Source organism: Macrobrachium rosenbergii, chromosome 51, assembly GCF_040412425.1.
Source record: "Macrobrachium rosenbergii isolate ZJJX-2024 chromosome 51, ASM4041242v1, whole genome shotgun sequence".
NCBI classification, from domain to species: domain Eukaryota; kingdom Metazoa; phylum Arthropoda; class Malacostraca; order Decapoda; family Palaemonidae; genus Macrobrachium; species Macrobrachium rosenbergii.
The window spans coordinates 29,280,891-29,308,651 of NC_089791.1; the positions used below are offsets into that span (position 1 = coordinate 29,280,891).

The window sequence follows — 27,761 nt, forward strand, 5'->3', positions numbered from 1 at the left end:
TGAATCATCAGAATATTTTTTTTTTGTAGATATTTTATATGTGTGAATATTTATGTCAGCTTAAGATTTTGAGGGATCTGTAAAGATTGCTGTTGTATTTCAATTCCTTTCTCTCTTTTTCATCGCTGTGTTTTCTATTTTCTATTTTCGGGGGTAAAAGTCAGCTAACCCCTTCGGCTTCGACGAAGAAGTATCCGGTGTTCGTGTAATTAATAACACTAACTATAACCACATATCTGAAATTAAGTTATGTTGCACCAAAGTCAGTACCATAACTTGATACCGTTAGGGTAAAATCTCTTAATAATAATAATAATAATAATAATAATAATAATAATAATAATATAATAATAATAATAATAATAATACATGGGAAAGAAAGAGAAAAAAATTAAAAAGTATCAAGACCTGAAAATCGAAATAAGAAGGATATGGGATATGCCAGTGGGAATTGTACCCATAATCATAGGAACACTGGGCACGATCTCAAGCTCCCTGAAAAGGAATCTGGGAAAACTAGAAGAAGCCGAAGTAGCTCCAGGACTCATGCAGAAGAGTGTGCTACTAGAAACAGTGCACATAGTGAGAAAAGTGATGGACTCCTAAGGAGGCAGGATGCAACCCGGAACCGCACACTAGGAAAACCACCCAGTCGAATAGGATGACTGTAATAGGAAAAAAAAATAATATTAAAACTGGGAAGGCTACGCTTTATCCCTAATAGTCAGAATCTCATAACATACACAAGCAGTAATTAGTAGATGTCCTGGGCACATTCGTAAGCTATTAATTTTGCCCGATATCTCAAGAATCAGTGAACCATTGGTATACTAACCCTCCTTAGGTACATTTAAACGAGCCGTTGGGGCAATAAGTCGCCACTGATATAGCAACCAATTGGACAATTCTTCTGTGATTTAATCATCTTATTCATCTTATGAACGACTACTGTAGTAAAAAGTTAAAAAATATATTGAAATTCCTTTTACAATAATTGCGTGAAATTTGAATTGACTATCAAAATAGTTTTTTCAATAGAGAACAAGTTTTATTTCATCACTCTTTCTCATTTTTATTTTTAAGTTTTCTTATTAGTTTATTTTTTCTTGATTTGTGTTTTTGATTTCATTCTCTTTAATTTTATTTACTTTACTTCCATCTTTTTTTTTTTTTTAGCTATCAGTATGTGCACCGGCCTGTTAAGCCTTTGTTGCATAAAATTGGACATATCCTATTTATTTTAGTTCTTCTGTAAATAGGCAGATTTTTCTGCCTATCGCAGTTATTAAATTTTTATTTTTAAATGGAAAACAGCATAAGATGTGGGCACAAAATTTATACACTAAAATCAGGCGGCTGCAGTGCTTGGCAAGCCATCAGTATGTAAAAGTATATTTTTACACAAATTTACTAATGCTACGGTCAAGATTCTCTCAATTTCAATTTTTTTTCTCCTGGAACGTGACGACGACCTTTCAAAATGTAATGCATTGCACCAAATTCATTGCGAAAAGTTACACATGCGGACAAATTTGCAATTGGTTGGGTGCGACCGGCTGGGAAGAGAAGCTGAACACACACACACACACACACACACACACACACAGACTTTTTCAAATATATGGTAGATGTTTGTTGATGATAATGGTAGATAAACAGTGTTACGTTTGTGTGAATGTGTGGGTTGGTGGGTGTGTGTGTTTACATTTTGTTCACATTTCATTCAACTCATTCAGGATTTATGGATATTTATTCGAATGGAAAAGAGTAAGAAAAACGACATTTATATTTCCACCAAATGTTCCCCCCCCCCAACTCTTCCTCCCTCCCCTTCACTCCCTCCCCACCACGTTTCCGAAGTGTCTCTGTTTGAAGTCACTTCTCTATTAATGCGACGTACACCTTAGTTTAACCAGACCACTGAGCTGATTAACAGCTCTCCTAGGGCTGGCCCCGAAGGATTAGATTTATTATACGTGGCTAAGAACCAATTGGTTACGTAGCAACGGGACCTACAGCTTATTGTGGAATCCGAACCACATTATAACTAGTGGCAGCTGGAAGAGAGAGAGAGAGGAAAGCGTCAAGAATGTGGTAAAAATGGAGGCGAAAAAAAATGAGAATACAAAAGACAGAATAGAAGTTATGAGAGGCTGCTAGATTAATTTTAACTGACAGAAAGAGAAACAAAATAAAAATTATGGAATTAAGTCAAATAAGTGGATTGAGTTTAAGTACAAAAATTATGCGTTTTGATAAATATAAGTTAGTAAACAATGGGCTACTCAAGAGACAATAGATTATTCAGGAACAAGGACAGCTTAATCTGATAATGGCAAGATAAACAAAGGGGCTTGCGTAAAGCTTCAGAATTACAACTAATGGCAATCTTGCAGAGAATTAAGGTCAGCTAAGTGGAAAAAAATTGTTTCGCCCTCTCAAACACACACAACAACATACATACACACACACACACATGTATATATACATTTGTATCTATTTGTTAATGTATTAATATACTTTTTTCTTTTTGAATGAACGTCATATTAAAAAGCTTGAATTTCAAGTCAGTGGCCCCTGTGGATTTTTTGTTCCATATGAATAGGATTCATCTTCAGAATAATAATAATAATAATAATAATAATAATAATAATAATAATAATAATAATAATAATTATAATATATGTATATATATAATACGCTTGAATATTTATACAGTAATTCATTTGAATCACCAGGGACCATTATTTTCATGTTATTCGACTCTTAGCTTTTCGGGTCCGTGCGTAAGTCCAGCGTCACGCATCGTCGCCCGGCGAAAGTCTTTATCGGCTGTCGAACGGTGGAGTCGACACGGCTTTTGAAACTGGAGCAGATCTTTCGATGTCGAACGGTGGAGTCGGCACGGCTCTTGAAACGAGCAGATCTTCCGATGTCGAATGGTCGAGTCTACTCGACTTTTGAAACTGGAGCAGATCTCTCGATGTCGATTTGTCGAGTCGACACGGCTTTTGAAACTAGCAGATAGTTCTACGTCGAATGGTCGAGTCAACACGGCTTTTGAAACTGGACCAGATCTTTCGATGTTGAAACGGTCGAGTCGACACGGCTTTTGAAATGAGCAGATCTTCCGATGTCGAACGGTCGAGTCGACACGGCTTTGGAAACTGGACCAGATCTTTCGATGTCGAACGGTCGAGTCGACACGGCTTTTGAAAGAGTCGTCACGGCTTTGGAAACCGGAGCAGATCTTTCGATGTCGAACGGTCGAGTCGACACGGCTTTTGAAAGAGTCGTCACGGCTTTCGAAACCGGAGCAGATCTTTCGATGTCGAACGGTCGAGTCGACACGGCTTTCGAAACCGGAGCAGATCTTTCGATGTCGAACGGTCGAGTCGACACGGCTTTTGAAAGAGTCGTCACGGCTTTCGAAACCGGAGCAGATCTTTCGATGTCGAACGGTCGAGTCGACACGGCTTTTGAAAGAGTCGTCACGGCTTTCGAAACCGGAGCAGATCTTTCGATGTCGAACGGTCGAGTCGACACGGCTTTTGAAAGAGTCGTCACGGCTTTCGAAACCGGAGCAGATCTTTCGATGTCGAACGGTCGAGTCGACACGGCTTTTGAAAGAGTCGTCACGGCACCGAAACCGGAGCAGATCTTTCGATGTCGAACGGTCGAGTCGACACGGCTTTTGAAAGAGTCGTCACGGCTTTCGAAACCGGAGCAGATCTCCCGATGTTGAACAATCGAGTCGACTCGTGTTTTGAAACGGGAGCAGAGGTGTCATGGCAGAATGACTTAGCCTTTCGGCTCGATGTTGTCGATGACCTTGGCTGGGCTGAGCTGTGTGACCTCCTTCGAAGGGAATCTTAGCGGAGGTTGTTTTTTAGTTTTCTTTTTAATAGATGAGTATTTTTTTTCTTTCCTTTTGAATTGCTTTGTTTCGAAGGTTATTATTATTATTATTATTATTATTATTATTATTATTATTATTAATTTTTTCTTACATTTTTAAAAGAAGATCATTTTTTATTTTTCTTTCTTTTAGAATTGTTTTGTTATGAAGGTTGTTATTATTATTATTATTATTATTATTTTTCTTGCATTTTATTTATATCCGGAGGTAATTTTATATATTTTTCAAAGAAGTATTTTTTCTTTCCTTTTTAATTCTTTTGTTATTATTATTATTATTATTATTATTATTATTATTATTATTATTATTATTATTATTATTATTATTAATTTTTCTCTTACACTGTATTTATATCCGGAGGTAGTTTTATATATATTTGTGTTTGTGAGAAAAGTATTTTTTGTAGTTTTTCTTTATTTTTAGAGAGACTTTTGTTAAGAAAGTTATTACAATTTTTTTTTCATTGCATTCAGCTAATTTGACTAACTTCTCGTTTGTATTGGTCAGCAGAGAAAATGTAAATGAGAGACTATAATTTTCCCTGTTTTTTAACTTCTTTTTTTTATTTTGAAGAAATCCAGTCTCATATTTACATCATTGTGGCTTTTTACTTATTATTTCCGGTCACGATATAGTGATGCACCATAGAAAACCGAATGAATGTGGTTATGGTGTAAGGGTAAAATTATTCTGTATCTTGCCCAGCTTTTGACAAGTAAATGATAAGGTAAATAAGAGAAAACAACAAACAAACAAACAGAGGTCATCTCACACAAACGTAAACAAAAGGGAAGGTTCGACAGTTTTTTTTTAGTGGAAGATTATAGGAATTGCAAGTGGTTTTTTTTTTTTTTTTTTTTTTTTTTTTTTTGCCTCGTTTCTAAGAGTCTAGTAATGAACCGTCTTTTACGGGGGTGGGGGTTGGGGGGAAGGAGAGGGATGATAATGTAGAAGTTTGTAATGATTCTTAAAAGTAAAAATCTTTCTCTCTCTCTCTCTCTCTCTCTCTCTCTCTCTCTCTCTCTCTCTCTCTCTCTCTCTCTCTCTCTCTCTCTCATTTCTTAGCATGAGTCAGATGACTAGCTTAATAATAATTTAATTTGCAGAATCCTTCTCTCTCTCTCTCTCTCTCTCTCTCTCTCTCTCTCTCTCTCTCTCTCTCTCTCTCTCTCTCTCTCTCTCTCCCCCTCAAGAAGCCATGGAAACGAAACAGAATGGCACTATTCATAAGAGCGTTTGATGAGGGGAAGCGAAAGAGGGGGACTTAAGGGGAAAGACCTATTTATAAAAGTGTTATTCAACGATATCCAAGGCTGTAACTCTCTCTCTCTCTCTCTCTCTCTCTCTCTCTCTCTCTCTCTCTCTGTCACGAGTAATGACGTTGACTGTCGACGGTGACTTTGTCTCTCTTATCCACTCCCAAGGTTTTAAAAGCCTCTAGAGATCTTCCGTAGAGGTGTCGAAGCATTGCGGGCAGCTCTGCTTAATTAGAGCAAGTGCCCAGTGCTGGCATAAGGCCCATGTCTGTGTGTACTGTAATAGCAACAACAGCAACAACAATAAATACAGCAGTATGGCAGAGGACTCGAGGACTACTGAAGGGACCACAAAGAGCCCGTGCTGACTTAAGACTAGCTTCTGAGTGCCCAGTGCTGGCATGAGGTCCAGGTCTGTGTTCACAATGATAGCAACAACAACAACAGTAACAGCAGAAGCAGAAACAACAGTAAATACAACAGTATGGCAGAAGACTCGAAGACTACTGGAGGGACTACAAAGAGCCTGTGCTGACTTAAGGCTAGTTTCTGAGTGCCCAGTGCTGGCATAAGTCCCAGGTTTGTGCGTTCTGTGATAGCAGCAACAACAACAGTAACAGCAGAAGCAGAAACAACAATAAATACAACAGTGTGGCAGAAGAGTCGAAGGCTACTGAAGGGACCACAAAGAGCCCGTGCTGGATTAAGACCATAAGCTTCGTCGAAATACAAAAACAGCATGAGGACAAATGCTACTGGGCAGAGCAAGAGCCCGTGCTAGCATGAGACGAACGTCTATAACTCTATGTTATTAATCGAACTTAAGAACTGATGAACTTAAAAAGACAATGGGGTTACTACGAAGACCCCAAGAGCCCGTGATTGAGTTGATTAAAGTCAGCCCAATCTAACCTTATTTACTTAAAAAAAAAGACAGGGTTGGCGATCAGATTTTTGTGGAATGGTGATCCCCTCCTGGTTGTGAGAGAGAGAGAGAGAGAGAGAGAGAGAGAGAGAGAGAGAGAGAGAGAGAGAGAGCAAAGGTACGGTTGAGAATGTAACCATTTGTATGTTGAAGAGACCCCCCCAAAAAAAATCATTAATATACTGAAAACTTTGAACCCGTTTTTAACATTTCATATGGAGTTTGTAACGTAAAAATAGATATTTATGACAAATATCTAATACTCATGCATGTTTATACGTATATGTACAAAAGAAACTTCATATAACATTCCTATTTGCTTCTCTTTCTGTCAACATCTGTATTTTTATTTCCAATTGAATATTGAAATATAGGTTTAATATATACAGTGATACCCTGTATGAAATTCAAGAACCACCAAAATGTATTCGCCTGTATCTGTGCAGAAAACAATGCGATACGTCTCTCATTCCTTTTGTATTGTGATAGATAAATAAATTCTCATTATCTTTTGAGTTGCCCAGTGCAAATGCTCTTTGACCTCGTTTATTAGCTTTCAGATGAGTCCTTGTGGGACTGGAAGGGATGAAAGAGGTTTCCCTTCAGTGGGAGAGGAAGGGAGGAAAGTTTCTCCTCTCCGGGACATGATTTTTCTCTTAGAAATTCTCCAAGTTCTCCTCATTTGTTTATTTCTCTCAAGGGAGAGGAGATTGTGCCAGCACAAATAGCGAAGTCTCGTATCAACAACCTCAGAATCTACATTACTCGTTCGGCTCTCTCCTACCTTAGTTCTGGAGGCTTCCTCCTCCTCCTCCTCCTCCTCCTCCTCCTCCTCCTCCTCCTCCTCCTCCTCCTCCTCCTCCTCCTCCTCCTCCTCCTCGACTGTGACTTGCGCCAGTTCTTCACCTCACGTGTACCGTTTAGTTTCCCTTCGCCTGTTTAGAACCATGTAGCTAATGGTCGCAAAATTCGAGTTATGCCTTAGCCTCCGTGTCATGGCCTCTCTCTCTCTCTCTCTCTCTCTCTCTCTCTCTGTATCTCTCTCTCTGTATACACCACATACACACATATGTACATATTGAGCGCATCTGCCGATCATTTAACTGTTGACCTTGAAGCCAGGCGACCTTACAAGTGCAGCTAAAGATATATATATATATATATATATATATATATATATATATATATATATATATATATATATATATATATATATATATATATATATTTACTTTTATAAGCTACAGTTTCCCAAGTCACGCGCAGTTGAAGCTTTCCACACTTGCTTCTGCAAGCGGAGTGATGAAGCTCTCTCTCTCTCTCTCTCTCTCTCTCTCTCTCTCTCTCTCTCTCTCTCTCTCTCTCTCTCTCTCTCCAAGAACTCGAGCTTTAGGTATTATTTTCATATATAACAACGATGCTGAAGTCTAATCGAAGAGCTTTAATGCGTTCCTCTCTCTCTCTCTCTCTCTCTCTCTCTCTCTCTCTCTCTCTCTCTCTCTCTCTCTCTCTCTCAAGAAATCAACCCTTAGGGATTATATTCATAAGACACAGTAAAAAGAGAAATTAAGCAATGCTTAGGCTGAATGGTGATTGGCCAATAATGCCTGCAATGATTGATTGGTTTACGTTTGCTAAAACTGCCGACACACATTCCTTTTAACGACTGACTCAAGCTTCTTTTAAAGACTTTCGGACTGACAGCTTCCCGTGCGTGCTTGCGCGCGTGAGTTCAGAGCGCGCTTGCGTGCGCGCAGAACTGAAAATAGCCGTAATGCTCTCTCCTAATATTGATTTCTGTCGGCTTTCTCGAGCACATTAAAATCTGTCACAGGCTCCTGTTGCATAGTGGTGGTTTTTCGACGCCAGGTTGTAGAATGAAATCAATCAGTTGATGTGTCTCTCATTTTATTATTTTGTGCCACGTCATCGCGGTTTTCAGGTCGATGTAACTGTTGAATTTAGGCCTATGAGAATGACAGGTCTGACCAAGGTCAATGGCATCCTTTTAATTCTCATGGTCCCAAATGTTTATCCAGAGTGTTTCTGATCAAGAAATTCCATTATTTTTAGTCAAAATCGTATAATTTCTTATATATATATATATATATATATATATATATATATATATATATATATATATATATATATATATATATATATATATATATATTTATATATATATATTTTCCAGGCGACTGAAAGACGGCCTTGAAAGTCCTTTTAAAAAATCATCTTTTATCCCTTCAAAAAAAAACAAAGATTTACAGAAGATGCGTTATTTTGAATGAAAATTTATTATTTTCGTGTGTTTTTTTTTTCAGGCGACTGAATGACGGCCTTGAAAGTCCTTTAAAAAGATCATAATTTTATTCCCCACAAAAAAAAAGTTACAGAAGATGCATTATTTTAAATCAAAATGTATTATTTTCGTGGTTTTTCTCATTTCTACGCGACTGTCCAAGACGGCCTTGAAAGCCCTTTAGAATTTTTTTTTTCATCCTCTCCACCCAAATAAAAAAAATTACAGAAGATGCTTTATTTTAAATAAAAATTGTAGCCTTTTCGTAATTTTTATATTTCCAGGCAACTGCGAAATAAGGCTTTGAAAGACCTTTAAAAAATCTTTTAACCTCCTCTCCCAGAAATTGAAAAAAAACAATCTTCAAAGCCATTAAAAAAATAACCTTTTTAATCCCCCAGCAAAAAAAAAGAACTTGAATGCCATTTTAAAAAAATAACCTTTTTAATCCCCCATACAAAAAAAAGAACTTGAATGCCATTTTAAAAAAATAACCTTTTTAATCACTCAGCAAAAAAAAAAAAAATGAAAAACCATATAAAAAAAATTACCTTTTAATCCCACCTCAAAAAAAAACTTGAAAGCCATTTAAAGAAATAACCTTTTAATCCCCCAAAAAAAATTTTTTTAAATCCCGAATTTCAGGTGGGCCTCTCTTTTGACCTGGTCTTACCGCCGATGACCCATTGTGTTTGAAGTCACATGGCGGAGTCCACGTGAGGCGGGAGTAGGTCAACTAAGAGCTTTTCAAGGAGTAGCCAAGGAGGGAATGACCTACTTCCTCAATGAGAAAGAGAGAGAGAGAGAGAGAGAAGCGGGAGGATAAAATTCCTACTTACTGTCGCGTACTGCGTTTGTACTACAATTTTTTTTTAATTGCGTTCCTCTCATTTGCCTTCGAAAATCGGTGCGGAGGAACGCACATATGTGTGTGTGTGTGTTTGAGAGAGAGAGAGAGAGAGAGAGAGAGAGGATAAAATTCCTACCTGCTGTCGCGTACTGCGTTTGTACAACATTTTTTTTTAAGTACGTTCATCTCATTTCCCTTCGAATATCGGTGAGGAGAGACGCACATATGTGTGTGTGTGTGTGTTGAGAGAGAGAGAGAGAGAGAGAGAGAGAACGTAATACATCTTATTATCGCGTTCGATTCTGAGTAATATTCCCCCCCCCCTCTTTGTATGTAAGCCTATTGTTGATCTTATTTGCGTTCAGGATTTTAATATGGAAAAGACAGATTTACAGAAAGCCTGGAAGCTTATATTTCTCTTCATTTAGTCTGTGTGTTTTCGATTATGCTTTGCTCTGCTTTCCGTCTTAGTTGGTCTTGGGTGGAATTTAATAAAGTTTGTCTTTTTTTTTATTTTTTGCCTGGGGTTTAGCTGAAGTGGAATTTTAGAAATGTCCCATAAGTGTTTCTAGGTAAGTTCTGATTGAGCTGAGTTTTTAAATTGCGCACCCAAAATCTCTCTCTCTCTCTCTCTCTCTCTCTCTCTCTCTCTCTCTCTCTCTCTCTCTCTCTCTCTCTCTGTATATATACATTTTATATATATAAATATATATATATATATATATATATATATATATATATATATATATATATATATATATAGAAGAAATAGGATGGAAAACGGCCATTAGGGCATCTGGGACTCATCATCAGGGCGGAAATTTACAAGATTGAGAAGAAATAGGATGGAAAACGAACATCGTAGCATCTTAGGTTTATATATATATATATTATCGAGACTTTTAATATCATCATCAGAGACTTGAAATATACAAAATTTGCAAATTATAAATTACATATATATATACTCAGTAAAATAAAAACCATAAGATTTAACAAATATATATATATATATATATATATATATATATATATATATATATATATATATATATATATATATATATATATATATATATATATATATATATATACACACACAAGCTATGCTATTTGGAAGTTCATAACGTTATACTTAATACCTCAGCCTAATACGCTTCGTATAACTAATCTTTCTAATTCCGGTTTTTGCCACAAAGCTAATTATTATTCTTTTTCACTCAGAGTAATAGGATTTCAAAGTTTGATGACATTTAGTTTTTGCAAAGAGGATTTTTTATATTTATTTTTTGTTTTTGGTTATTTTTCCCTTATTGATATATTGAGATATTTTTTAGGATGAAGTGAACTATGGTACAATATATATGTATATGTATATTATATATATATATATGTATGTATATGGGTCACTTAGTGACAAAACAAAAAGGATGCACACACACGTACACACACACACACACACGCACACGCACACGCACATGGCAACGGTTTCACTCAGACGGCTCGAAGACCGATATAGTTCGCGCTGATGCAAGGCCAGCTTAATATAACAAAAACAATAACAACAATTTTATGACCTACTCACAACCGCCCTCCCTCCCCCCCCCCCCCTTTGTTTTTCCCGTTACGAATGCATTAAAACTTCCTTGGACTGGATCCATGGCAGAGTTTTTTTTTTTTTAGTTAAGTTTTTTCAGATGTGTCTTTTTTGGTGTTAAGGTTTTTTCAGATATATTTTATCCTTTTTTGACGTTAAGGTTTTTTCAGATATATTATGTCATTTTTTGGTGCTAAGGTTTTTTCAGACTGATTGTGTCGTTTTTTGCCGTTAAGGTTTTTTCAGTTTTTTGGCGTTAAGGTTTTTTCAGATATATTATGTCCTGTTTTTTAGCGTTAAGTTTTTTCAGATATATTTTATCATTTTTTCGGTGCTAAGGTTTTTTCAGATATATTATGCCCCTTTTTTGGCGTTAAGGCTTTTTCAGATATATTTTGCCTTTTTTTTTGGTGGTAAGGTTTTTTCAGATATGTCCTTTTTTGGCGTTAAGGTTTTTTCAGGTATATTAGGTCCTTTTTTGGCGTTAAGGTTTTTTCAAACATGACCTTTTTTGGCGTTAAGTTTTTCAGATGTGTCCTTTTTTGGCTTAAGGTTTTTTCAGACATGTCCTTTATTTGGCGTTAAGGTTTTTTCAGATATGTCCTTTTTTGGCGTCAAGGTTTTTTCAGACATGTCCTTTATTTGGCGTTAAGGTTTTTCAGATATGTCCTTTTTTGGCGTTAAGGTTTTTTACAGATGTGTCCTTTTTTGGCGTTAAGGTTTTTCTAGACATGTCCTTTATTGGCTTTAAGGTATTTTCAGATATGTCCTTTTTGGCGTTAAGGTGTTTTCAGATATGTCCTTTTTTGGCGTTAAAGTTTTTCCAGACATGTCCTTTTTTTGGGCTTTAAGGTTTTTTCCAGACATGTCCTTTTTTGGGCTTTAAGGTTTTTCCAGACATGTCCTTTTTTTGGCGTTAGGGTTTTATCAGATATGTCCTTTTTTTGGCGTTAAGTTTTTTCCGATATATTTTCTTTTTCGGCGGTAAGGTTTTTCAGATATGTCCCTTTTTGGCATTAAGGTTTTTCTCATATATCACGTCCTCCTTTTTGGCGTTAAGGTTTCTTCAGATATGTCCCTTTTTTGGACGTTAAGGTTTTTTCAAATATGTTATGTCCTTTCTTCCTCACACCTTTGGACTATGGAACAGTCTCCCTGGGGATGTATAGTGCGATTGGAACTTCAAAAGTTTAAGCAAAGATGCAATGCATTACTACCCTAACGCTATTCCCCTTCTATTTTAGTACATTTTTATCTATTTATTAATTTATTATTTCATTTTTCTTTTTAATAAGTGAGATCCCTTCTTTCTGTATTTCCCTTTGCCTTCTCTTACCTCCTAATGAGTTTGTCTTCTGAATGATTAATAATAATAATAATAATAATAATAATAATAATAATAATAATAATAATAATAATATTCTTTGGAAGCTTGAATTTCAAGTCAGTGGCCCCTTTGGTGGACTTGTTCCATATATAAGAGTTTGTCTTCTGAATAATAATAATAATAATAATAATAATAATAATAATAATAATAATAATAAATAATAATAATAATAATAAACTTGTTTACCTTCTAACTTTTTTTTATCATTAAGTCGTGTCTCCTGTTAGGCGGGTGGCTACAGAGAAGAACAGGACAACAGTCACTGCAATATTCTTCCTTTAATCATTGATTGATTGGTGAACTTTCCTGTGAACAGAACTTAAGCTTTTTCAGCCGTTTATTTAATCCGCTTCAGTTTAAGCAGATTTCATTCGAGATGGTTTTTTTTTTTTGACAATATAATTATGTGATATCGCTGTTGCTGTTGCTAAAGTCACGATTTTTTTATTGCTTTCCCTCGGCTGGAAGGCGAAAGAATAATTAGCAAAGGTGTGTGTGTGTGTGTGTGTATATATGTATGTATATATGTATATATATGTATGTATGTATATATATATATAATATCTATATATATAATTATGTACATATATATGTATGTACATGTATATGTATATGTATATATATATATATATATATATATATATATATATATATATATATATATATATATATATATATATATATATGTAATGTATGTCTGTATGTCTTTGCAAATATTTCTCTAAAGACGAAATAAAACATGAAAACCTCTCGCACTGAGGCTAGGAATTACCACTCCTTCCGCATTACTTCACAGGTGAGTCTGCATTCACTTAAAAAGCGCCTGAAAAAGAGTAAAAGACTCACACTGAGGAATAATGTTCCAGTTTTGCCCATAAAATGTGTGTGGGAATGGAAAAAAAATGTGGACTCCAGGATGTCACGTGGCCTTACATTCAGCAGTCAGTTGTAGTGTGTTTTTTTTTATTTTTTTTTTATTGCTACTGAAGTACAGAAAGCATGGAAGCCTTATGCTCTATACTTTATCCAAAGGCGTTCGAAAAGAGATTAGGGCCAGTCGAGACCGGGCTGCTTTTTTTTATACAGTCCTGAGATAGAAAAAAGAAATTGTAGTTTCTTGTTATAGACTGGCAATTTGATTTGGCTTGTTAATCTTTTGTATAGTCCTGAGATAAAAAAAATATATTTTTTTGTTTTTTGTTATAGACTGGTAATTTAGTCTGGCCTTTTTTAGTTTTATACAGTCCTGAGATTAAAAAAATTTGAGTTTCTTCTTATAGACTGGCAATTTGATTTGGCTTGATAGTCTTTTATATAGTCGTGAGATGAAAAAAAAATCTTAGATTTTTATTATAGACTGACAGTTTGCTTTGTTAGTTTGTTATACAGTCCTGAGATAAAAAAAAATTGTAGTTTTTTGTTATAGATTGGTAATTTTATGTGGCTTTGTTAGTTTTTTATACAATCCTGAGATAAAAAAAATTGTAGTTGCTTGTTATAGACTGGCAAATTGATGTGGCTTTGTTAGTTTTTTATACAATCCTAAGATAAAAAAATCTTGGTTTTTTATTGTAGACTGGCAATTTGCTTTGTTAGGCTTTTTTTATACAATCCTGAGATCGAAGATTGTACTTTTATATCTTTATAGACTGACAATGTAGTTTAGCTTTATTAGTCTTTTATACAGTCTTGAGATAAAAAAAAATGTAGTTTCTCGATATAGACTGGCAATTTAATGTGGCTTTATCATATTTACACTGGAGATTTCTGTCTGAAGCCTCTTTTTTTATTTTCAGTTTTTATTCCATATTCAATATAACATTGAGGGGATCTTGCTCATAGAGCAGCCCGTGACTTTTTTGTTCCAAATTTTGGATATTCGGACGATTGTTTCGTACGTTAGTTAAGTCTTAGATGACGTATTAAAAAAATAAGGGAGAACGCTTATATATAAATATATATATATACAGTATATATATATGTACACATACATATATATACATGTGTATATATCTATGTATATGTATACATATATATGTATGTATGTATGTATAGAGTCTGAATCAAATTAAATATAAAAAAGATAATAACTTTATATTATCTAAGCATTTTGTCAGACGCACTTTCGGCAAATCAGATAAAGAAGTCAGTTTTCCACAGAAACGATTCTGATTCTTGCTAAGTCACGAAAAACACCTCCCCACAACACCCACCCCAGAAAAAAAGTACAGCAGTGTGACAGCAAACGCAACCGTTCATGTAAATAACTTACATAAGAGAAGGTTAATATGACTAACACTCCGACGAGTAACCTCCCTCCTCAAGGATATGAGAGAGAGAGAGAGAGAGAGAGAGAGAGAGAGAGAGAGAGAGAGAGAGAGTGAGAGGAGAGAGAGAGAGGGGGGGAGGGGGGAATATTCCGTCAAAGAAAATCAGACGCACAGAGATACTATTGACCTCCAGGTACAAAAATACGAGAGAGAGAGAGAGAGAGAGAGAGAGAGAGAGAGAGAGAGAGGGTGGGGGCCGGGGGAATATTCCGTCAAAGAAAATCAGACGCACAGAGATACTATTGACCTCCGGGTACAAAAATACGAGAGAGAGAGAGAGAGAGAGAGAGAGAGAGAGAGAGAGAGAGAGAGAGAGAGGAATCACTGAAAATAGATAAAACCAAGGTCAGCCATTGAAAAATTACTGACTCGTCCACAAGTCGGTCATGTAAAAAAAAAAAAAATCGAAATAAAAGTGCGGCTTTGCAATACTGCCGAGTCAGCGTGACTATGAGAGTCAGCACGATGCTTTTCCGAAGCCTTATTGAGCCTTTTGACAATTCAGCCTTTTTGCCTTCGCTGGTATGCAGTTGATATCCTACATCCTACATGACGATCATAATGATGATGAGGACGTGATGAATTGATGACTCATTATACCTGTAAGGGAGATATGATGACATTCAAAGGAACTGCAGAGCTTTTTGGAGAATCTAGTCTCACACTGAATTCATGAAAATGAGAATTCAGCCTTATTTACCTTCACATCATCCTAGGTGATGATGATGATGATGATGATGATAATGGTGATGATCAGGATGTGATGAAGTGATGACTCATCATACCTTCTAAAGGAGATAGGAACTGCAGACTTCTGGGAGAATTTAGAATCTCACACTAAATTCACAAGTGGGAAAAGTGAGAATTCAGCCTTTTGCCTTTCATCATCCTAGATGATGATGATGATGATGATTACTGTGTGAGGAAGTGATGAATCACTATACCTGCTAAAGGAATTTTTAAGTGTAAAAAGTGAGAATTCAGCCTTTTGCCTTCACATCTTCCTAGATGATGATGATTACTATGAGTGTGATGAAGTGATGACTCATTATACCTTCTAAAGGAGATATGATGACATTCAAAGGAACTGCACAGCCTTTTGGAGAATTTAGAATCTCACACTAAATTCGCAAGTGTGAAAAGTGAGAATTCAGCCTTTTGTGTTCACATCATCCTAAATGATAATGATGATGATGATGATCAGGACACGATGAAGTGATGACTCATCATACCTCTAAAGGAGATATGATGACATTTAAAGGAACTGCAGACTTCTGGGAGAATTTAGAATCTCACACTAAATTCACAAGTGTGAAAAGTGAGAATTCAGTCTTTCTGATGATGATCATGATTACTATGAGTGTGATGAAGTGATGAATCATTATACCTGCTATAGGAGATATGATGACATTCAGAGGAACTGCACAGCTTCTTGGAGAATTTAGATTCTCACACTAAATTCACAAGTGTGAAAAGTGATTACTATGTGTGTGAATAGATGTAAAAACAGGAACTCTCTACCTTCCCTAGTGTCTCCTTCAACTGTACTAAAAAATGTAATTTACGAAGTGTTTTACAAAGAAATAAAATGCAGAAAAAATTTAAAAGAGCAGTTAGAATAATTACTCATTTTTTTTATTTTGATTGCTCTTTTAATTTTTTTCACTTTTAATAAGTAATTACAAGGTGTTTACAAATAAATAAAAAAAATTAAAATATCAGTTAAAATGAACACTCTTGCCATTTTAATTGCTCGTTTAATTTAGTGTTTACTTTTAAAAATTAATTACATAGTGTTTACAAAAGAGATAAAAGGTAAAAAAATTAAAAGAGCAATTAAATTGAAAAATTTTCATTTTAGCTGCTCGTTTAATTTTTTTCTTTTAAAAAGTAATTCCAAAGTGTTCACAAAGAAATAAAAGGTAAAAAGAATTGAAAGATCGAATGTTTCTGTTCCAATTTTTTACAGAATTAATGTCAGTCACGTTCAAAGCACACATTAAAACATAGGATTAATGATATTTCCAAGTCCGAAATGTAATAATTATACTGAGACCAGAAGGGGCAATGGTTGCTGATTGAAAGGACACGCCAGTTTCAGAAACTCAGCTAAAGACAGGACTCGTATATTCTACGTACTGAACAAAACTTAGTCCCAGATGTCATTTCTTAATTTGGACACCAAAGTATTAAACTAGTCGGAAAAGTCACGCCAGTTTCGAAAACTTTCTCCTAAAAAGTTGACTCGTATATTCTATGTACTGAACAAAACTTAATCCCAGATTAAGTTCTAAATTTTCACACCAAAATATTATTGACCACTGTCACTTCGTCACGTGACCAAACCTCACCTTGCAGGTAACATTGCTTCCGCACCTGTGCAGGCAATCCCACAAGTATCGTTCATCTCTTCTCATAATACTCGCTCAAGGTCGCCAGGTATATGTTTATTTTCGGTTGCAGGCCGGGTGGTGTCAAAATCGCTTTGTAGACTCGAAAGCTTCCGTTTCTATTTAGGTTTGGAAATTTCAAAAAGTTGATTGGCTCAAAAATAATTCAGGTTTAACAACGGCAGGGATTATTTTTTTATTTGATTTTACGGTTCGACAGTAGCCTAATCACTCGCATTACAGGTAATTAGCTCTATGCAATTTTTTTTTCAAATTTCGAAATAATTATCAGAAACATTTTTCACTTGTTAATTAACTATTTTGTTTTGTTATGTCTTCATTTTATTTATTTTTTTTATTTTCATATATGACTAAACTCTAAGCAGAGGATATTTTCCGGGTCAGACGGCAGTTTTTACGTAAATAGATCTCTCTCTCTCTCTCTCTCTCTCTCTCTCTCTTTGCATGCGTATTGAGGTAACTTATAATTCAATTGCATCTTTTCACTAAGGTCTAGGACATTAAACTCTCTCTCTCTCTCTCTCTCTCTCTCTCTCTCTATGTGTTTATTGACGCAACTTACAATTCGAATGTATCTCCTCATTAATGCATAGTACATTCTCTCTCTCTCTCTCTCTCTCTCTCTCTCTCTCTCTCTCTCTCTCTCTCTCTCATTGTTGTATAGACGCTCTTTTTGCCCTTCACCATGACAGCTCGAGATGATTTAATGATGCCATATGGATGGTTATGGTGTGTTATTGTGCAAGAGTCCAAGGGTCCACATCGGGACTCTGATATCCGTTGCAACACCTTGCCCCAAGGGCGAGTTCCGTGCTAATTAAGAATGGCTTAATCATTTAGCATCGTATTGGGTTGACCCAATTATATTTTATATCAGAAAATTAATTATCCTTCAAGTCATTGGCCCTTGTGGGCTTGTTACATATTCTGAATAATAATAATAATAATAATAATAATAATAATAATAATAATAATAATAATAACGCTGTCCAACCGCTCTAACTCCCTCTCTCCACTGTCTTGAGCGCTCATTGGCCGAAAGTGCCTTTAGTACTTGGCTTGACAGCCCAGATCTCTTGGAATCAAATAAAACCTTTATTGCTGAGTTGGCAGAATCCGAGTGACCACGACAAGCTTTGATATATTCACAAATTGTGATCAATCGCTGTAGCTAATTTTTATCGTCGGTGTTCAGCCTCGTTCAATTTTTTTTTTTTTTTTTATTCTGAGCACAATCACAGGCTTTTGGGGACTCAGATCGATAATAGATCGTTTTATTTTCTATTTTATTTTATTTTATTTTTTGCAGTTCGATGGCAGAATTAGCATCTGTTTTCAGAAATTCGTCTTATCCGTGTGACTCGAGATTCTGGTGAACGGACCAATTTTTAGATTTCTGCAAAAGAAAACTATTGTGCCGGCTTTGTCTGTCCGTCCGCGCTTTATTCTGTCCGCGCTTTTTCTGTCCGCACTTTTTTCTGTCCGTCCTCAGATCTTAAAAACTACTGAGGCTAGAGGGCTGCAAATTGGTATGTTGATCATCCACCCTCCAGTTATCAAACATTCTAAATTGCAGCCTTCTAGTCTCAGTACTTTTTATTTTATTTAAGGTTAAAGTTAGCCATAATCGTGCTTCTGGCAACGATATAGGACAAGCCACCACCGGTCAGTGTTAAAGTTTCTTGGGCCGCGGCTCCTACAGCATTATACTGAGACCACCTATATATCTGTTTTCGGTGGCCTTGATTATAAGCTGTAGCGGCTGTACAGGAAACTCGATTGCGCCGAAGAAACTTTGGCGCATATTTTACATGTCTTTATTCGTCAAGAATTTTACGTGTCATTATTGGAAAAAGTTGAATTTTTTTTTTTCAAAAATTACCAAATAAACTTGATTGGTAACAAGAACGTACAATTAGTGAAGATAGGCCAAAACAACAGTAATGAGGAATTAATGATACACTTGGCAATGATAGCAGTTGTACTGACCGCAAAAACAACAACCATGATAATAATAATAATAATAATAATAATAATAATAATAATAATAATAATAATAATAATAATAATAATAATAATAATAATAATAATAGGTAAAAAAACCTTCAATTTAATAGGCCAAAACAATAGTAATGAGGAATTAATGATACACTTGGCAATGATTTGTTAAACAAAATAATAATAATAATAATAATTCAACAGCATTTATTTTATAAATGTAAACGCTCAATTCGTCTTACCAATTGATAAGACGAATTGAGCGTTTACTATGTAAAATAAATGCTGTTGAAACGGCCATTTTGTTTAACAAAACCAATAATAATAATAATAATAATAATAATAATAATAATAATAATAGTTTCATTTGAAAATTGAGGTCAACAATAATAATAATAATGAGGAGGTCATTTGAAAATCGAGGTCAGCACCATTATAATAATAATAATAATAATAATAATAATAATGATAATAATAATAATAATAATAATAATCATCATCATCATAATAAAGAGGTCATTTGAAAATCGAGGTCAGTATTAAAGTCATTGTGTTGTCGCTCTCGGGAAGAACAAATACCGTTCCCTGCCCGTGCTTGGCACTCCATATATGGCCTTGTTTTTATTTTATTATTTTTTTTTTTTAGATTTTAATTTTAACTGTTTTCAGTTTCAAGTTTCAACAATAGTTAATTGAAAGAATTTTTTTTTTTTTTTTTGTCTGTGACGTGACGTTCACCCAGCCCAAGCAGGTAAATGTTTAATATTAGAGCCGTGACCCAAATTCTCTTTAAAAATAATAATGCGTCTTGATGTATGTGCTTGATTGCTTTATGTGTATGTGCATATATATATATATATATATATATATATATATATATATATATATATATATATATATATATATATATATATATATATATATATATATACAGTATTATATATATATATATATATATATATATATGTATTTACATATATATATATATATATATATATATATATATATATATATATATATATATATATATATATTTATTATATATTTGTATGCATAAATGGGGCAAAAGCACGGTAAAAGAAGATGTATATTTGTATGCATGTATATATCGTGTATTTAAACAATTTACACCGTTTTTCAAATGTAATTAAAACCAATTGAATTTTTAAAAACTCGCTCCGTTCAGCTGCCTATAATATGTCACGCGCACGCACAAACTCCCGCCCCCTTACCTCTCCTCCCCCTCCCCCCCTCCCCTCTCCCTTTCCCTTTCCCTTCCCCATAGAGCCACCATAGAGCCATCCATACCTGTAATACACTGTCGACTTTTCAGCTTGACCCAGTTCCGTTCGAGAACGCAAAGAGGAACGTACATACATACGTACATACGTACTTACATACATACATACACTCTTCTCCTAACCTACAATGCGAAAGAGGTAGTGTTACCTAATCGCATTATGAGAGTAAGCGCTCGCGCGCGCACTCACGAACGCATACGCGACACCTTTTCTCTCTCTCTCTCTCTCTCTCTCTCTCTCTCTCTCTCTCTCTCTCATTCAGCCCCACGGATCACATGTTGCCGGCCACGTGAGAGAGAGTGAGAGAGAGAGAGAGAGAGAGAGAGAGAGAGATCGTTGTCGGCAACGCAGACGGAGGCGTCGACGAAGCTGCTGGTGGTGGTGCCTTTGTGACATTTCTCTCTCTCTCTCTCTCTCTCTCTCTCTCTCTCTCTCTCTCTGCGATACTTTTTTTCACTATCCGTGTCTCCGCCTATGCCTTCGTTGATTTTGCATTTAAATTGCATAGCAAAGATAGCAAGGAGAGAGAGAGAGAGAGAGAGAGAGAGAGAGAGAGAGAAGAGAGAAGGAGGCTAAAAAGTTATAAAGATAAACAATAAGAAAGGATAAAGAAAGACAGAGGCATGAAATATGAAGGAAACAAATCACAGAATAAATTGTGACAGAAAGAGAGGGAGAGAAAGAGGGAAGAAAGAAAGAAGAAAGGAAGAAAAGAGGTAAGCAGTAGATGGGAGAGAGAGAGAGAGAAAAAAAAGGTTAGAAAAGAGAAGGAGAGAGATAAAGAGGGGAAAGGAAAACGGAGAGAAAGCAACATCGAGATAATTGAAGATCATTGTTCATGGATTTGACATTCCACGTTTTTAAGCCAGATAAATCTATCGATTATTTAAAAAAAAATATGACGTCACCGCTTCATCTTTTTTTTTATTTCTTTCTTTGATTCCCCTCTTCTACATGATCTTGATTTTTAATTCTTTCTTTCATTCTCCTCTTCTTCATTCTCTAGACCAATAGGCATACCTCCATAATTGTAAGATTTTTGTTGTTTTTTTCAATAGAAAGATTAATATTCTGAAAATTTTAAAATTTCACGTATATAAATAGATTCCCTTCCCGCCTTTGGGATTGACAAGTAAGAAGGTTATGTAAACACAGTTTTGTTTTTGTTCTACCGAAAGTCGTATCCATTACAATTGTGAATTGTATGAAGAAAAGTGTGCGTGTATTGTTTGCGTTTCATACTGAAAGTGTGAAAATAGGCGGCGGCCTTCTCTGCGAGTCACACACTAAACTTCCCTTAATGATGACCTAGTGACGTGACACACTTAAGATGCTGCTGGAAGTAGGGTAGCGAGGGGCAGGGAGCCTTCAACAGTACATTGCTGGAAACAAGCGATTCCTTAACAAGGGTTCCTCGGAACTCGGTTCCCCAAGTAGTCGTGAAATAAATGTTTCATAAATATTATGGGGTCTGATTCATTTACATAGCTCGAATAGCGATGGTAGATTTTATATGAATTATATTGAGATATTTCTTGTGTGTGTGTGTATAAATATATTTATGTTATATATATGTATATAGTATATATGAGTGTGTATATTCATATTTATGTGTATATATATACATACATACACACACATATATATATTATATAATTGCACTGTAGGTAAAGTTTCCCTGGGATAGTAGTGGTACTGGAGATTTTAAATGATTTATGTTGATAAATTTCTTAGGTGTGTTTGTATTTTCGTTATTTATATATGTGTGTATATTTAGATGTGTGCTTATATATATACACATCCATCTGTATATTTATTTAGTTTATACAATTGCACCGTAGATAAAGGTTCCCTGGGATATTTGAAAAATAGTTTCAGGGGTCCCTTGAATTTACAAGGACTAGGGATCGCTGCTGTAAACTGTACAGTAACACGCATAAACCAAGCTAAGGAAATGAGCAAAAGTGTCAAGTCATTGATTGATCGGTTTGTTTATTTGCTACTGTATTCTGGCGTGATAATACTTGTGGTCATGTAGCGGTCTGTTAATTAGTAAGTTGGTCTCCTCTGAAAGTACCTTCTATAGTATTCCTTTCTCACAGAGCAGAGACACTGGTTCTGTTCTGTCCTTGGACTGGAATGGCCTGATATGGGCTTAAATTTCCCCTCTCTTAATTTTAAACTCCAGTATCCCCTTCTCACAGAGCAGTGAGACGGGTTCTGTCCTGTCCTTGGATTGGAATGACCTGATATGACTCTATGTATCCCCTCTCTTAATTTTGCTTGCAGTATCCCCTTTTCATAAACCAGTGAGGCTGGTTCTGTCCTGTCTTGGGACTGGAAAAAGCATGATGCAATTACTTGTCAAAAGCTGTAATCGGCTCAGACCAAAGATTCAGTTCAAGTCCCTTTTTTAATTCTTTTTTTTTTTTTACAGTAAACATTTGTATCTGCACTATATACACATAAATACCTAGAACGAAATTACGCGATGGAGAATCCTACAAGTGTTTTTCTTTTACTGCATCCAATTGCTTCTGTTTTACGTAAAACCACAGACATTTAACTGCAAAATATCTGGTGCCTCCTGCTCAAATGTTTGTACCCAAGCAATACTGTTAATCAGAAGCTTAGACTTGACTTCCCGTGTTGGGGAACAAACGTAACAGGATTTTTCGTTGTTTGCGCTTCCGGGAAATATAACTTTTTGAGGCTTTGCGCGGAGTCGCTTGTGAAGTGGCCGACGACCTTGAAACCTTGTTAAAGTTCTACAGAGTGAAACCTTTTTTTTTTTTTCTTATCCAAAACGTTTAATTCATTTCAATTAGTGGTTCTCAACTCGTTCCAGGTCCCGTAGGGGAAAAGGAGGCAGGGTGTGTGTGTGTAGTAGTACCATCAGTGTATCTGACCCGGTGTATTGTAGACACTACTTAAGGTTCTTCGCGGCATACCTTGGGGCCGTAGCTGCAACCCCATCTGTTACTTTAACTCTACCTCCATTCATTTTATCTTTCTTCCATCTGACTTCCCACCCTCTTCTAACTATTGTTTCATAGTGCAACTGCGATGTTTCCCCTCCTGTTGCACCTTCCAGACCTTTGTACTCTCAATTTCCCCTCTCAATTATCAATCCGGAGATTGAGTTGGTGGACTACATCATTCATCACCGGTTCCCCTGCGTCATTCATTCTCACTTTGTTAATCAGCTCAGTGGTCTGGTTAAACTAAGGTATACTTAACTTTGAGTTCAAGTGGTAGAGAACATTAAACTTTAAAAAAATTGATGAGGACTGAATCTAAAATTGAATTATTATTATTATTATTATTATTATTATTATTATTATTATTATTATTATTATTATTATTATTATTATTATTATTATTTAAGACAAATCCCTCTTCACATGGAACAAGACTTGAAATTCAAGCTTCCAAAGAATATGGTGTTCACTTGAAAGAAGTAACAGAAACTGATGGGAAATACGGAAAGAAGGGATGAATTATTAAAAAAAAAAAAATAATATACTAATAAATACAGCGAATAGATAAGTATGTAAGTAAATTCTGAAAACACGAGGAGAATTGTCACACCGTACGGTACTTTCGTTGTACTTTCAAAGAAATTCGTCAAATATTTTGTTGCAACACCTCGTGTACCTGCATTGTCCACCTCTTCGTGATTATATTTAAACTTTCTAATGCATTTACACTTTGCAATGCATTTAAACTTCCTACCAGCATCAGACTTTAATATGCAGGTCGCCATCCGTCTGTCTAGGACATTAATACATCTCGTACCAAAGCGGTTTCGTCTGTATAGTCGTTGCCTGGGTGGCTTCAAGATCCTGTGAGGGGAGTTGTAGTGTCCACATCATTGGTCCCTTATGCGTCAGATCCGTCGAGCTGAATATATTATATTAAGAGGGTTTGGGTAAGGTGAAAAATAACATCTTTGAAAAGGGTAAGTTGTATGTAGGAAATTTGAGAGAGAGAGAGAGAGAGAGAGAGAGAGAGAGAGAGAGAGAGAGAGAGAGAGAGAGAGTAAATAGAGGGAAGAGGGTATAGTTAGACCACAGAACTCGGAGAGAGAGAGAGAGAGAGAGATGAGACAGCAGTAGCGAAAGAGTAAATAGAGAGAGAAGAGATTATAGTTAGACCACAGCACTCACAGGGAAAGAGAGAGAGAGAGAGGGAGAGAGATGTAACGAAAGAGTAAATAGAGAGAGAAGAGGGTGTAGTGAGACCACAGCACACACACACACACACACACACAGAGAGAGAGAGAGAGAGTTTTCCATCATTTTCTAAGAGTAGAATTAATATTCTCTTCTAAAGGAAGCGTAAACAGTATTTGTGTCTCTCTCTCTCTCTCTCTCTCTCTCTCTCTCTCTCTCTATGTGCCGACCTATTTCCCGTAGGCACATCAGGGCGTGAAATCAAAAGCCCAAACGAATCTAAGAGACTCCTTAAGTAATCTCACATCTTATTTTCCAAGGCACGGGTTATTTAGTCGCCTTTCTCCTCATACCCTTATTCATCTGCCTTTTCCCCTCTTTTCCTCTCCCATTCCAGATTCACCCCCTCCAAGACACCACCATTAAGTCGTTAAATTGTTTATGTAGGGGGAGGGGAAGGGGAGGGGGAGGAGGGGGAAGGGAGGTGAATTGGGACGTCACCTTCAACCCGATGGGAGCTTCACTTTTTTCTTCTTGCCCTCTTTGTATATATTTATTTGTTTATTTATTTAATTGTTGTTTATTTATGCATTAATTTTCATTTATATATATGATATATATTTTTTATTTGTTTACTTATTTATTTATTTATGGAGGTGTTTGTTTATTTATATATATAATATATATTTATTTATTTGTTTTATATATTTATTTATTTATTTATGGAGGTGTTTGTTTATTTATACATATATATATGTATAACTGAATCACGAAAATATGGAACGTGATGAATATATAAATAAAGATAAAATCCACGAAGGAAAGGGAAACACTGGAGTGCTGCAGAAGCACTCTATATATATATAATATATATATATATATATATATATATATATATATATATATATATATATATATATATATATATATATATATATATATAAAAATTTACTTATCTATGTATGGAGGTGTTTATTTATTTATATACTTATTTACTTATATTTGTATTTATCTATTTGCTTATTTATTTATTTATTCACGACATCTCGCTGAAAAGTCTCTGAAACCTCAAGATGTCTTTGCTATTCATGACATCAGAGGGATGATGTCTGATGACGCTGGTACACAAATGGGCAATTTGGAAGCCGCCAAGGTCAGGCTCTTCTTCTGGGAATTCTATTTTCCTCGTTTAGATGTAGGCGGACGGAACGGGCAATTAATGTCCGGAGAAGAAGAAGAAGAAGAAGAAGAAGAAGAAGAAGAAGAAGATGAAGATAAAGAAGAGAGGAGATGGAGGAGGAGGAGGAGGAGGAGGAGAGAAGAAGAAGAAGAAGAGAAGAGGAGGAGGAGGAGGAGGAGAAGAGAAGGAGGAAGAGGAGGAGGACAGAGAGGAGAAGAAGAATAAGAAGAAGAGAAGGAGGAGCAGGAGGAGGAGAAGAAGAGAAGGAGGAGGAGGAAAAGGAACAGGAACAGGAGGAGAAGGAGGAGAGAAGGAAGAGGAGGAGGAGGAAGAGCAGGAGGAGAAGGAGGAGGAGCAGGAGCAGGAAGAGCAGGACCAGGGAGAAAGAGAAGGAGGAGCAGGAGCAGAAGAAGAAGAAGAGAAGGAGCAGTAATAGGAGGAGAAGGAGAAGAAACGAAGGAGGAGGAATAGGAGGAGGAGGAGGAGGAGAAGAAGGTAGGAGCAGGAGCAGGAGGAGGAGAAGAGAAGGAGGAGGAGGTCGTTGTCTCAAGACTAGGAATCATCTCCTTGTTGATTTCTACATCCCACCAACTTTTCGAGAATCCAGATTATTCAAATTCCCGATTCGATTGTATACTCGTATTTTTATGTAGCCCTGATGGTGGGAATGGGTTCCTAACACTGGAATAAACGGCCAAAATTAATGAGAAGATGTGCTCCTCTTTCTCAGTTTTTTTTATTCCCAACCTTTTTAGTTTTCTGTATAAGAAAACTATTGTGCCGGCTTTGTCTGTCCGGCAGCACTTTTTCTGTCCGCCCTCAGATCTTAAAAACTGCTGAGGAGGCTAGAGGGCTGCAAATTGGTATGCTGATCATCCACCCTCCAATCATAAAACGTAACAAATTGCAACGTCTAGCCTCAGTAATTTTTATTCTATTTAAGGTTAAATTTAGCCATAATCGTACTTCTGGCAGCGCTATAGGTACCAACAACCTGACCGTGGGTGATTTTCATGGGCCGCGGCTAAGAGTTTTATTTTTCACTTTTTTTTTTTTTTGCGTTTGTTATTCTGCATTTCTTTGTCCAACAAATTGCGTAAATTAAAACATGTTTCGCAATCTTTAAACTTGATGATAGTGTATAAGAATATTCGAATTTCCTTTGTTTTTACCGGATGGTGTTTCACAGTAATCCTGCGGTGAAGAAAATTGTGATTTTAATCTTATATAGAAGCCTAAGGATACATGATGAAGATTGCAGATTAACAGACGAATATCAAATGCTTTAATATCTCGCAAACGGAAAGCCATGTTTTGGATTAAATTCCTGTGTAAAGACACAGAAATGTTCGTGTATTTTAAGTATCTCCAGCAGCCCCCCAATCCCCCCCCCCAAAAAAAAAGCAGGAATAATAGGCTCTACATAGTTGCCAAGTGCTTCCAGGTACAACATCACAGTAGGCGGTGTTTCCAGGAAACTCATTGTAACTTTGTTTTTCCAGTCCCAAATGTCATTATTGGGAACCGATCAGCTAGACCTTATCAACAAGGTGACATAGAATCGGCTGAAACAGTTTTGGACTGGAAATAACAGCACTTGCGACCAATACAGTTTTGTGACCTGCGCTGCTTGCTCCAAGAACGCGTTAACTTTGAGAGTCGCTTTTGACTTTTACGGAACTGCGTAATGCCTAAAATACTGCTGTTGTCCTGAGGGTAACCTTTCTTTTCATGGGCTGTTAGTGTTGTTTTTATTGTATGTATAATGACGATTCATGCGTGAATGTTACGAAGTATGTATGGTTTAATTAATGCTTGTTCACGTTGCATTTGTAATCTGAAATTCCCATGGACTGTTATTTAAAAAAACAAAATTCATTTATGTTGACAAGCAAGATTGCGCATTTTAGCATGACCGTACGATAAAAAACCTTGGGTTTAATAGATATGAAAGTAGATAGCGTTAAGAATATGCATTAATTATTAATCGAAATTGTTTTTTATTGATCTGAAATGCCTATGGGTTATTATGCAACAGAACAAAATGCCATTGTCTTAAAAAGCATGGTTGCACGTTCCTGCATGGCCTTGATAAAAAAAACCTGGGAGTTGGTATATTCAAGAGTAGAT

General features: G+C 35.9%; 1 protein-coding gene across 1 annotated transcript in view; it reads left to right on the forward strand.

The window, feature by feature from the left end:
• LOC136833241 (uncharacterized) overlaps positions 1 to 27,761 on the forward strand; it is a 474,008-nt gene that overhangs the window by 163,697 nt on the left and 282,550 nt on the right. The window lies entirely within an intron of this gene.